The sequence below is a fragment of the Diabrotica virgifera genome, chromosome 3 (assembly GCF_917563875.1).
Source record: "Diabrotica virgifera virgifera chromosome 3, PGI_DIABVI_V3a".
NCBI lineage: Eukaryota > Metazoa > Arthropoda > Insecta > Coleoptera > Chrysomelidae > Diabrotica > Diabrotica virgifera.
This window is the reverse complement of record NC_065445.1, coordinates 237,926,764-237,940,675: the sequence shown is the minus strand read 5'-3', so window position 1 is coordinate 237,940,675 and position 13,912 is coordinate 237,926,764.

Here is a 13,912-nt window from a genome sequence, read left to right as displayed (position 1 = left end):
ATGTTTCACTAGTTCACAATGTAGAAAAAACAAAACAAGCAATAGAGCAAAATAAGAACATGAAAGTTTTGAAGAGAAAGCGTTAAAGGAAAAATAAAAATTAACAAACTAATAAACAGAACTTGAGAAGAAACTACAAACACAGATGAAATATTAACAATAGTCAAAGAGTTCTACACAGAGTTATACAAATCAAGAAAAAAAAAGATGACCATACGCAACCTCCAATTACAGTAAAAACTGGGGTATTAAATCAAGGATCAGATTTAATGCCCGATATAACAAAATCAAAGAGGCTCTAAAGAAAATGAAAAATAATCGAACCCCAGGCGAAGATGGAATAGTATCAGAAGCACTAAAAATTGGAGGAAATATACTACTTGAAAAAATTAAACTACTTTTCAATATCTGCCTTCACAACGCCAGTATTACAACAGACTGGAACAACGCTACAATGATTCTATTACACAAAGCAGGAGACAAAGCAAATTTAGAGAATCTATAAGCCATTTAAGCAAGTAATAGTTAAGAGAATGGAAAAAAAGTTAGAGACTTATCAACCAAGAGAACAGGCAGGATTCCGAAAAAGTTACGGAACAAATGACCATCTACAAAGTATAAAAACTCTAATAGAGAAAGTAGTGGAATACAATAAACCTCTAGGTCTAGTTTTTATCGATCTTTACAAAGCCTTTGACACAGTAGAGCTTAGCAAAATATTACAGGCGCTTTAAGAATGCAGTATACAAAATTATTATACAAAATATACATACAGGCAACAACCATTGTCAAATTACATACTAACAGTAATCACATAAAAATAGAACGGAGGGTTAGACAAAGGAGACCCAATGTCACCTAAACTTTTTAATACACTCTTAGAACATGCTTTCAAGAGTTTGGATTGGATGACAAAGGGAATAAAAATAGATGGGAAATACCTAAACAACTTACGTTTCGCCGATGATATAGTCATAGTAGCTGAGGATCTAGGTATGGCAAGAGAGATGGTACAGGAACTCGTTGTGGCTACAGAAAAGGTAGGTTTAAATATAAACATCTCGAAAACAAAAATAATGACAAATTTGGTACCCAACCAGAACATCAGTATTGGTGGGAAAGAAACAGAACTCGTAGATAGATATAAATACCTGGGACATGAAATTACGATTGGCAGGGATAACCAGACTCATGAACTCATAGGCTTAACGAGGGTGTGGTTTTGGGGGGGTTATAACCCCCTTTTGGGTGTACTTTGAGCTCTATACGCTTAACACCATTATTATTCCATACCCCCCCCCCCAGAGACATTCAAGTAGATGTAACCCCCCCTTAAGATCATCCTGGTTACACCTCTGCATGAACTAAAGAGAAGAATGGGTGGGCAGCATTTGGAAAACTGAGAGAAAGTTTTAAAAGTGAGTTGCCCACATGCCTAAAGAGAAAGGTATTTGATCAGTGCGTCCTCCCAGTCTTGACGTACGGATCAGAAACACTTACCTTAACTAAAGCCTCGGCTACCAAACTAAGAGTCACGCAGAGAAGAATGGAGCGGTCCAGGGCCGCGCCGTCCACGTGTGCAATGTGTGCGGAGCACACAGGCGCCAGCAATTAAGGGGCTCCATTAGAGTTATTACAAAAATTTTACGCGAGTCAAAATAACACTTACCCATTTACCGACCTTGCCACCATGTAATATCTTAACTTCAAAGGCAGACAAATTACCTATTGATTTACAATCTTCATAAACAAGAAAAATCCTGTAAAGCCAAAAAATGTTTAGGAGATAAAATATATCAAAGAAACACGACATTCATATGCTCAGTCCACGTATGGTATGAAGTTACCTTACTAATATGGTATTACTAATATACAGCTTACCTTAAAATTTAAGATTTTAATTTAATGTTTTAATTTAATGTTAATGTTTTATATTTAAGAGTTAAAACAATTATTGCTCGAGTTTCGGACAGATAGCAAATTTAGTGATGTTATTACTACAGCACATGAAACTGCAGAGAAACTGGATGTGGAGCCCAGTTTTCAACTAGCCACACCGTTACGGTGCCGGAATAAAAGCAGACAGTTTGATTACAGACAGTTTGAAATAAAAAATTTAAATCTTTACTGTATTTTCCTGTTGCATGTGTAAGAATTTTTAGTTATTTTTGTTTGGTTACATGGGAAAAGTATGGAAGAAATTAGAACCTATAATAATAAAGAGTCCTAGAAAATATGAGAAAGGAACCACAAATTAAACTACAGCAGGTTAAAGATCGGAATGGGAATATAATAACTGAAGAAGACCACATTATAGAAAGATGGAAAGAATATTTTATGAAACTTTTAAGCCAAGACAAGACAACAACAGAAAGAAAAAACGCAAATTTTCGCAAAACAACCACAGAAGAACAAGATGACAATAATATACAAATGACTGAAGTTGAAGATGCCTTAGACCAACTAAAAATAGGTAAAGTTTCAGGTATAGATGGATTAGATGCCGGGTTATTGCAATATCTGGGAGAATTGGACAAAAAGGAACTTTATGAACTGTTAAACCTAACATGGCAAACTAAAAAAATACCGAGTAACTAGAACACGGCTATAATACTGCCTATGCACAAAAAAGGAGATTCGAGAGAATGTGGAAATTACAGAGACATATCGCTGCACTGTTCAACATTAAAAGTCTACGAAATTATCCAAGAACGGAAGCTCCGGAATTTAGTCGAGCCTAGATTAGCAGATATTTAAAGTGGTTTTAGGCCAGCACATAGCGTCCAGGACCATATCTTCACTCTACAGCAGATCATCGAAAAAGCGATACTAAAAAATGAAACGGTATGTTTTTGATTCATAGATATGAAAAATATTTTGACTTGGTAAGGAGAGAGGGAATGTGGCAAAGCTTGACAAATAAGGGAGTAGATATGGAACTGATAACCACAATTCAGAGTTTGTATTGCAACACCATAAATCAGGTAAGAACAGGCAATCTTATTTCCAGCAAATTTACGAATAACTACGGAGTCAGACAAGGAGGGGTATGAATCCCACTACTGTTTATCTGTGTAATTGACGAAGTAATTAAAAAGTGCTGGCCAAAAAAATATACCATGGGATACAGAAACCTATAACAAATAAAAATCGAAGCCTGTGTGTTTGCAGATGATATTGCTATTGTGAAAAGGACTGAAAAAGCTCTGGAAGAACATATAAAAATCTGGGAGACAGAATTAAAAAAAACACTATAATAAATATGGAAAAAAACAAAAGTGATGGCAATATCCAACAAAGAAGTTAACCTAAATATTAAAATCCAAGGCAATAAAATAGAGCAGGTAGAGATATTTAAATACCTTGGAATAATTATTTTAAATAAGAAGGGGACACACGAAGATGAAATTGCAAATGATATTAGAAGAGAATTAAAAGTAAAAACATTAAAGGAGAAAAATCATGAAAAGAAATTAAAATGGACTGGACACTTATTTAGAATGGATGACAACAGGCAAGTTAAAATGACATGGGAAGAAAGGCCGATAGGGAAAAACAGGAGAGGTCGATCAAGGAAAACCTCGAATACAAGTGTGATGGAAATATTGAAGAATAGAGGAAAATCGCAGCAGGAAGCCGAAGAATTAGCTAGGGACAGGAAAAAGTGGCGTAAGTTCGTAGAGAATAACGACTAAAGAAGACATTTCGACACCTTGCGGTACAAGAGGAACATCGAATATGTATGTATGTATTGTTTGGTTGTTTAAAATAAATAGTTGTTCATTTTTATTCACATTGTTTTATTTAATGAGACGATTTTTAAAGAATTGCGTATTTTTGAGTGCCATTAAATGTTTTGCACACAGGCGCTACCACGTGCTGGCGCGGCACTGGAGCGGTCAATGTTAGGAATAACTCTGCGAGAAAAAATCAAAAACGAGAAATCAGGAGAAGAACAAAGGTGACTGACGTAATCGAAAGGATAGCCAGGTTGAAGTGGGGATGGGTAGGGCACATAGCCAGAATGACAGATGGGCGATGGACAAGGAGGTTATTGGAATGGAGACCAAGAGAAGACAAGAGAGGCGTCGGTCGACCGCCTACAAGATGGACTAACGATTTAAGAAGGCTCATCAAAAACTGAATGAGAGCGGCGCAGGATAGACGGGGTTGGAAACAGAGCGAGGAGGCCTATGTTCAGCAGTGGACTTTTGAGGCTGGATGATGATTTCAATAGTTATTTTAATACACTTGGTCACCGTTACATTGCAGGTGACTTCAATGCATAGCATCCAAGATGGCGTTCCAGATTAATAATATTACGCGGAAGTAAGCTTATTAAAAGCATAAGATACACTGGCCTTATGGATAGAAATAAAATATCTGTTCTCATCGATTTTGCTATTACAAAAAAGGAATTACTATCAACAATATAAAATCAACCCTCGGTCGGCCTCGGTATCGACAACATAAAACCAGAAGAATGTCGGACAAGTGAGCCAATCTTATGATTAAAAAAGGAAGATAAAAAACAACTATAGAAAACTACAGAGGAACCAATTTGCTCAAAATTACCCTCAAACTTCTAATTTTATTTTATATCTTTATTTTGAACTAAAATTTTGCAAGAACGAATAAATTATCCCATAAACTTAGCAGATCAGCAACAAGGTTGTCGTTCGCGAAGATCGTGTACATGGGCAATATTCGTCATAAAACAGGTTATAATCTTCTTCTTGATGTGCCTATCCGTGACGAATGTTGGCAATCTTCACCTACACCAAGAATGGCTGTATCGTCAGCGTATCTAATATTGTTGATTCCTTCTCCGCCTAGTCTTATTCCCTCTTGTCCGTCATCCAAAGCCTCCCTAAAGAATTCTTCAGAGTACAGAGTACACAGTTTACACAGTACTTGACATCATACAGTCAATTCTTTAAAAAATATTTCCCCGTTAAATCTGGTATTAATAATATCTAAGGGTTAGAAACCCTCTCCAGTTACCCACACCATCGGCACTTTGAAACAGAGCAAAAATAACAATTAATAGGATTGTCCTGTGATTCCAGCTAAAATTTTTAATACGACAAAGACAAACTGTTTGAATTTTGGAGCTTTGTTTCTAATGAATGCCGTGCCATCAGCGCAGCGTTGCAGGTTGCAGCATTAGTTTTATTAATAATCTTCTTTGGTTTCACTTTACCAGAATTTCTAAAAATAGTCAGTATATGGGATGTTTAGAATTTGTCATGGTAATAATGATGTCAAGTGGCTAGCCTTAAGATAACAAGTGACTCTTGTGTTGAGAGAGAATTGCCTTGTTTTCAATAGACCAATATGTGTCATGTGTTTTCATTTTAGGAATACTGATACATACAACCAAACCATCGGGTATTGCGACGCCTCGATATAATTTATGAGGTGATTTATGAGTATCTGATGAATAGGTAGGTAGGAATACTTTATTTTTTGGTAAAAGGAATTTGGTATTACAAATCAAAAATATATGTAAGGAAAGAAATAAGAGTGGCAAGTTCCAAATTGGAGTCCTGGTTTCAGAAGCTATGCTCATAAAAGCAAGCATATCCGTCTCATTAGCCAGCGAGTTGATATCTCTTTTATTTTCACCCCATTTTGAAAAAATGTGAAAACTTTGAATTATACACGTCCGTCTGTCTGTCCGTCTGTGAACACAACTCCTCCGTCATTATACCAGGTAGAATAACAAGTGAGGTGTCAAATGAAAGCTTATGATCTAAGGATGGTAGGTACTAAAGGTGACAAATTTGACCTAGGCTGTCTGTCCGTCTGTCCGTCCGACCGCGACTATAACTCCTCTGTCATTATACCAGGTGGAATGACAAATGAGGTGTCAAATGAAAGCTTATAATCCAAGGATGGTACTAAAGGTGAGAAATTTGACATAGGCTGTCTGTCTGTCCGACCGCGAATATAACTCCTCCGTCATTATACCAGGTAGAATGACAAATGAGGTGTCAAATGAAAGCTTATTATCCAAGGATGGTACTAAAGGTGAGAAATTTGACCTAGACTGTCTGTCCGTCCGACCGCGAATATAACTCCTCTGTCATTATAAGAGGTGGAATGACAAATGAGGTGTCAAATAAAAGCTTATAATCCAAGGATGGTACTAAAGGTGGGAAATTTGACATAGGCTGTCTGTCTGTCCGACCGCGAATATAACTCCTCCGTCATTATACCAGGTAGAATGTCAAATGAGGTGTCGAATGAAAGCTTATAATCCAAGGATGGTACTAAAGTTGAGAAATTTGACCTAGGACTTCAGGTTTGAGAAAAGCATCTAGAAGTACTGTTTCAAAGTCACTGGAATAGTACAAGTGATATATTATTCGACGCGCCCAATTATTTTGGGTGAAAACCTAGGATTTACGAAGTCCAATAACTTGTTTATTTTCATGCTTACGTTTCGATTTTGCTCTTATTTCTGATAAAAATTATAAATCGGCAAATAGGGTTTTTAAGATAACCGGTTACTAGGCTAGTATAGAAATTGATCAGTACTTTGTGGGGGCTGGTATTTCTGAGAATATAATCAATGATTATTAAAATGGATTTAGACCTAAGATCTAAATTGGTTGCTAAGAACTCACAAATTGTAAACTTCCTCAGTGCACCAATGTCAAGGACAATAAATACGTATTTTAGCCGATTTAAGGCCTTTTCTTAGAGCAGCAATTTTTGCAGCAGAACACATTTCGTGAGTGTGACAACCTGGTAATTATGCGGTAAACTTCCTCAGTGCACCAATGTCAAGGACAATAAATACGTATTTTAGCCGATTTAAGGCCTTTTCTTAGAGCAGCAATTTTTGCAGCAGAACACATTTCGTGAGTGTGACAACCTGGTAATTATGCGGTTCTTTGCATTAGGCAAAGAGCTACATGGAAGGTTCAGTCTCAAAACTATTACCTAGACCTTTTAAAAATTGTCATGATGGAGAATGTAATCTACGACTAGAAGACGTAATGTAATCTAGGATGTAATTGCGAAAGTTATTGTTAGTCTCTTCATTTCTACTTCTTTTTGTGTCTTTGATCGATTAGTGTAAGTCCTCTTATGCTTTAAGCCAAGCGATTTCGTTTTGAGCTTGTTTCGGGTATAGACCTGTTCCGTGGTAGTTGTTGCGTGTAATAACCTTATTGTCCACAGAAACAATTAAATGAAATTAAAATAAATGTAAAAACAACAAACTGTCTGTCAACAAGAACGTGAAAATGTCTCGAAAGAGGGTTTGTTATTTTAGCGAGTGTGACCGCACGGGGTGCCCGCTGTGACTACTGAACTAGACCACAAACACTAATCTGTCATTATGTGGTTCTACCATATGGCCAGACAATCGACAATTTATTAGATCTGGTGTTTTAAAAACTGCAAAGGCATTTTACCTGAATAGGGATATATTTCGTTTTGGGGCGTATTATTGTATTTTGAATAAGTTATTAAAAATTAAAATTAGCATTTAAAAAATAGTAATTGAAACGTATTGCCACATATCTTATATGAGTTTTAGATCACATTATCTGCAAATACTGCGCTGTTTACTGTCTAGTCAAGATAGTGTACCCCCTGTTCTTAAGCCACGGGTAAACCTTAATGGGTTTCGATTGTTAAATCTAAGAGAAGTTGATCTCCCAGAGCATTATTTCGAACTAATGTTCGAAATTATGTACTAGCCATGGGCCATGGATGATGAAATAAAACAACGTTTAACATTTCTACCTACTTTTATCAACATTTTGTGTACAATTCTTTTTTACAATATTACATACATATCTTTGAACTATTAGAGAATGCAATTCATAAATTAATCTAAGTACTCTCTTAATCAACTCAACGGCAAAAAACGATCCATCCAAACTGTTTTCTAAGTTTGATAACGATTGAAAAATCATAAGAGATAATATTTCTTCTAAAGTTTGTTAATCTTATTGTGGTTTTTTTTGGAACGAAACTGTAAAATTTTGTTTTTCTGAATGGCCGTAACAAACCTGTTAATAAACAAGGAAAAATGATTTTTTACACAAACCAAACTTTAGTTGTCTTTGTGGAGTTTGTCAGACAAAAAAGTTGAGCCATAGAAGACGGGGCTAAAGAAATAAACAAAGCTCTAGATCAGTGGTGACCAAAGTTTTTAGGAAGACTGTCACGACTGAAAGAAGACATAAACAAAACGAATACCTGGGACATTTACGACAATAGCACATTTTCTTTTTTGTTCCAATTCATTTTGAAACTTGAAAATCAAATATCCTCTTCACGTTTTCTTTTGTTATTAAATAATTAAGTAGACCTTTTACCCAGTCTTGTATCAGAAATGTAAAACTGATATACGAAAGTGATCATCACCTGAGGATCAACACCTGGCAAGATGGAATGGGAGGACTGATTGTCGTCATAAAAATAAGGCCGTCAGTTCAGTCTTGTTAACAAACCAACCAACTGCTTTGAGTAGGGATCTAATTCGAAAGGTAGTACAGGCCCTCACAGATCAAGGTAACCTCGCGAAACACCAAAACATCTGTGGGCTCAGCAATGTATCCTAGGTGCAAGGAGAGAGAAGAGACAGCGGAACATTTTGTGGGCGATTGTCCAGCCTTTGTTAAAGTAAGGTAGCAATGGTTTCACTCTCACCTAACAACCCTCAAAGAGGTTGTGACTGAGAGCAAGCTTAAAAGGCATGCCGGATTCATCATACAGACCGAGTGTCTAAAATTGTGGCAACCTCAAATAGGGATACAGCTTTCTAAACCCTACTAGAAGGAAACTGGTAGGGCAAGGGAGAATGGGTCCATGACCTGCGCCCAACTGCCAAAGGACATCCTTAGGAATAGGAAAAAAAATAAACTAAGCGGTTTGGAAAACAATAAACATTGTTACAGTTTGTATTCAGAAAAAAATATATTAGAACGCCACAACATGGTATACAAATAATCAGTCTCTAATTAACAATTTTAAACATAGAAAACGTTGCATCAAATGTAGAAAAAGCTTTAGGTGAACAGTTTTTTTGTCGATGAGTGTATGTATTCACACAGATAGATTCAACATTTACAGTTTGTTAAATTTAAAAGTCGACCGCATGCTTGAATCGATAATTTCTTGAGTAACTTTTATATCATAAAGACCAACATACCCAGCAGTTCTCTATTCTCTAACCATAAATACTATTTTATACCTAATATAAAATTAATCTGGAGTGTACTGCTGGGTACGTCGAAAATTCTATTAGAAATATTAGAAAATATAGTTCTTACTTAAATAAAAGAAATATTTACAACTAATTCTTAAATGAATTATTACAAATTCTATACGTTGAACATAATCTTTACAGTTTTCTTTATGTAAAATTGACTTAACGTTATGGTTTGTCGGGATAGAGTTGCTCCGTATATGTGGAAAGGGGCATTAGGCTTATTTCTGAATGGTTAGGTGGTGTTTAAATTAATGAGGTCAGATATTGAGAAAATCTTGCCTTAGAAATGATCATCGAAAGGTTTTACGTAGTTTACAGATTGATCAACTTAATATTTCGGAGTCCAATATCCCCGTTATTAGAAGTACAGAAAAAGGCTTTATATACAAATTACAGACAGAATGAAGTCGTAATTGTAAAATGATTTTTATTATACAGAGTATTCCGTAGTCACAATACATTTTGCAACATTCAAAAGATTCTAATAGAAATATACATTTTTGTTTCACCCTGTATATTACTTTACTTTTATATTTTATCATTTTTTCTATTTAGGAGTCTGGATTAAGGAAGATCTAAAAATAAAAATTAAAAAATTTCGGACAGGTTGTATATTAGTGCACCCTACGCATCTTACATCTGAATCTTACGTTTGTGCGTCACAGTGTTGCCATACTTTTTTTGTTTATTTCTTTCATAATTTCAATCAATGGTAAATGTACCTACAAGAATAATAAAATAATTTTATAAGAATGTTTTAAGGTTTATTATTATAAGAATATTCTATTATAATCATTCATTTGTTTTATTTATCTATTTATCTACTTTTTTTATAACAATTTCAATTAACTTTGATTTAAAATGACTCTTTTGAGCTTTTTGTATAAGATCTCTTGGATTGGTTTGCGGTATCTCTTTCTAGCACATTGTATCGAGAAACTAAGATGACATTAAATGAATTAAGAGTGAAGGCACGAAAGGGGAGGACTACTGTTGCAACTTTACTATGCGTAAGAGTGAAACATCTTGAGTGAAACAACTGAGCCAAATAAAAAAGATGGTGTCGTCACTTCGTTCTGAATGACACTCTGTCTATGATAATATATAAGTCTATGATTAGGAGTCGGCTCTAGAAGAACCCAGAAGACATCATTCCCCCAACATCACCGGAAGAAATCAACGAACATATAAGAAACAGTTCACCGAGAAAAGCGCCTGGTCTAGACGAAATAACAAATAGAGCCCTAAAGTATTTGCCTATAAGAGCTATAGTGTACTTTACAAACATAGTGAACGTGATATTAAGATACAAAATATTCCCGAACAGATGGAAAGAGGCCCATGTCATCATGATCCCAAAACCTGGCAAGAACCACACATTCCCGCAGAACTACAGGCCAATCAGCTTACTCCCAGCGATCAGCAAGATAGTGGGAAAGAATTATTCTCAGCAGACTGGATACGGAAGCAAACAGATTAGAGATAATCCCAGAAGCTCAATTCGGATTCAGACCAGAGCACTCCAGCGAGCTACAAGTACTCAGATTAACTGAGTACATAGCAGCTGGATTCACGACAAGCAGTACACTGGAGCAGCATTCCTGGACGTAAGCAAAGCTTTCGACAGAGTATGGCACAAGGGGCTCATATACAAAATGCGAGGTTATGGGTACAGCGGAGCGATGACGAGGCTGATCTCCTCGTACTTAGGCGCCCGGAGCTTCAGGGTTCGGATAGGACAAATCCTGTCCGAGCTCGGAAGCCCGGAGGCTGGAGTGCCGCAGGGAGCGGTCCTGTCGCCTCTGCTGTACACAATATACACCGCTGACGTACCTAGAACACCAGGTACCCTAATGAGCCTCTACGCCGACGATACAACGATAGCGGTCAAACACAGAAACGTAGACATCGCAGTGACCAACCTGCAAACAGCGTTAGAAGACATCGAGGAATGGTGTATAAAATGGAAGATAGCCATCAACTCCGAAAAGACGCAAGCGGTACTATATAAGAAAGGAAGACAACAGCCAGAAGAACAGCTGACGGTGCTGAATAACCCCATCGAGTGGAAAAATGAAGCTAAATACCTGGGAGTCATCATGGACAAAGGATTAACCTTCCAAAAACACGTAGAAGCCACAGTCCAGAAGGCTAACATGGCGAGAGCAACATTAAGAGGACTCACATGAAGAAAAAGTAAATTAAGACTAAAAACGAGGTTAAGACTAATAAATACCATAATATTAACGGTATTAACATACGCATCTCTCGCATGGGGACAAGTATGCAACACCCACAAAAAGAAGATACAAGCGGTCCACAACAGCAGCTTAAGAGAAGCAGCCAAAGTCCCAAGATACGTCGCAGAAAGATTCCTGTTCAGAGAACTTCAACAGGTGAGAGTCGCCGAAATGATGACAGATAAAGCAAGGGTCAAATTCGCGGAGCTGGCGCACCACCTAACGGCCGGTTTCACAAGGTAAAGTTAACTTGTGGTTAAGAGATAACCTCAAAATTACCCCAAAATATGCGTTTCAGTTTCATAATTGTTACCCTTCTGGGTATACCCATAAGGGTAACCCACTCCAACCTCTGGTTAAAAATTCTGTGAGTTAACCATACTTCGCCGTTGACCTGAAACTAAAACGCATATTTTGACGTAACTTCTGGTTATCTCTTAACCACAAGTTAATTTTACTTTGTGAAACCGGCCGTAAGTCACATACTGCGAGAGATGCTAGGATATGACGCGTTCCACCGATGGAAGCACAAACGTCTAAACAGCAAATAGTGGATTAAAGTAAATCGAATAAAGCAAACAAAGAGTGACAAAGTAAAAGTGACTGTAGTAGTAGTCAGTTCGTAGCTCGAAACACCTAGTGCCGAAGAAACACGCAACCAAAGCGTAGGTCCAACACCACGACCAGGTAAGTCAGCCAGTAAGAAAATGGAGGAAAAGGCGCAAGTCAACAAAAAAACACAAAAAAAAACAAAAAAAGGCGTAAGCCACCAAAAAAACATAAAAAACACAAAAATATATATAACTAAGTAAGTAACTAGAAGATAAAGGCATAGAGCGCTTCACACTGGCCTAGTTTTGTAATTCGATTAGGGCACCACATTGGAATCTTATTACCCAGGATTCCATTGTGAAGAGCATTTGGCTACGATAGTTGTGCCCCATCGCACATCAGCGTGCTATGGGGGGGAAAGGGATGGCCTGGGGCATTGGAGCGAGGTGGGGAGATCCCTGTTTTTACTCGGGTCAAAACACCTCGCCCCAATGAATTGTTACACCCGAATGTACTTTTTCGATAGGGTGGACATCTCCCACAGGTCGGGTTGAATCAAATTGCTTGCTTGCTTGCGGCTCTAGAAGAAGATTGGATTTTATACATAATGGTATTTCACCTTATACATGGTGATTTCAAAGATATCTCCGGAAAATAACGTTTCACCAAGTGGAACATGTACAAGATAACATTGTTTTTATATAGACTCACTTGTTTTTAATTTTGTGGTAAACAAGTTTGTATTGGTTAAATCTTTCGGTGATCATTGGTAAGGTAAGATAAATATCTGCCCGATTGTGTAAATATCATTTGTAGAAATATACGTGTATATCAAAATAGTGCATTTTTAGGGATACTTGTTAAAAAATTTAATTGGACGTATGACAAACACTAATGTAGTAAATAAATAAAACGCAAATAAATTATTATACAATTAACGAATATGTACAAGTTGAATGAATATGCACGCTGATATAACAACGCCCGCTTTAAAGTAGAAGAAAAATCCGCCGAGCTCGTAAAACAAGTAGGGGAAGCTAAAGCTGACATATTATATGAGCTGATTAAATAGGTGTGAGTAATATAGACGATGCTAAGAGATTGAAGTGACGAGATCATCGTTCATCATCACTAATGGCATATTTATGTTTCGTGGACCTTAAGAAAGCATTTGACAGGGTCACATTAAAGGAGGTTATCCATTTGTTATACTCGAGAGAGGTACCTCTAGGAATAATTAAAACGATCGAAAACATCTGCCAGAACAATTGAAGCCGGCAGTGGGATAAGACAGAGGTATTCCTTGAGTCTTTTATTGTTTAACCCAAAGGTCGGCAACGTTTTTAATGTAAAGTGTGAAATATTAAATTAAAAATTCATGGCGGGCGCCAACTATTTTTTACCTAACAAACCATGACCATATAAACGTATAAAAAATATACGTTTTGAATTTCTTGTCTAAATTAACAATAGTTTAAGGGCGCATTAAAATTTACTGAAGGGCGCAGTGGCGCCCGCGGGCGCTGCGTTGCCGACCTCTGGTTTAACCTAATCATGGACGTAATAATACAAAAAAGTAAGAACTAAAAATGGATACCAAATGGGAGAAAAACAACTTAAAATAATCTGCTATGCAGACGATGCAACACTAATCTCTCAAAGTAAAGATGATTTACAACGTATGCTGCACCAATTTAACATAACCGCCAGAAAATTTAACATTTTAATTTCCTCAAAAAAGACAAAATAGATGGTTATAACAGCAGATCCAATAAGATGTAAATTATAGCTGGAAGGTCAGATAATAGAACAAGTGATAAAGTTTAAAAACAGAGGCATCACACTATCTAGCTACGGAAGGCTCAGAATTGGAAGATCAAGTGAA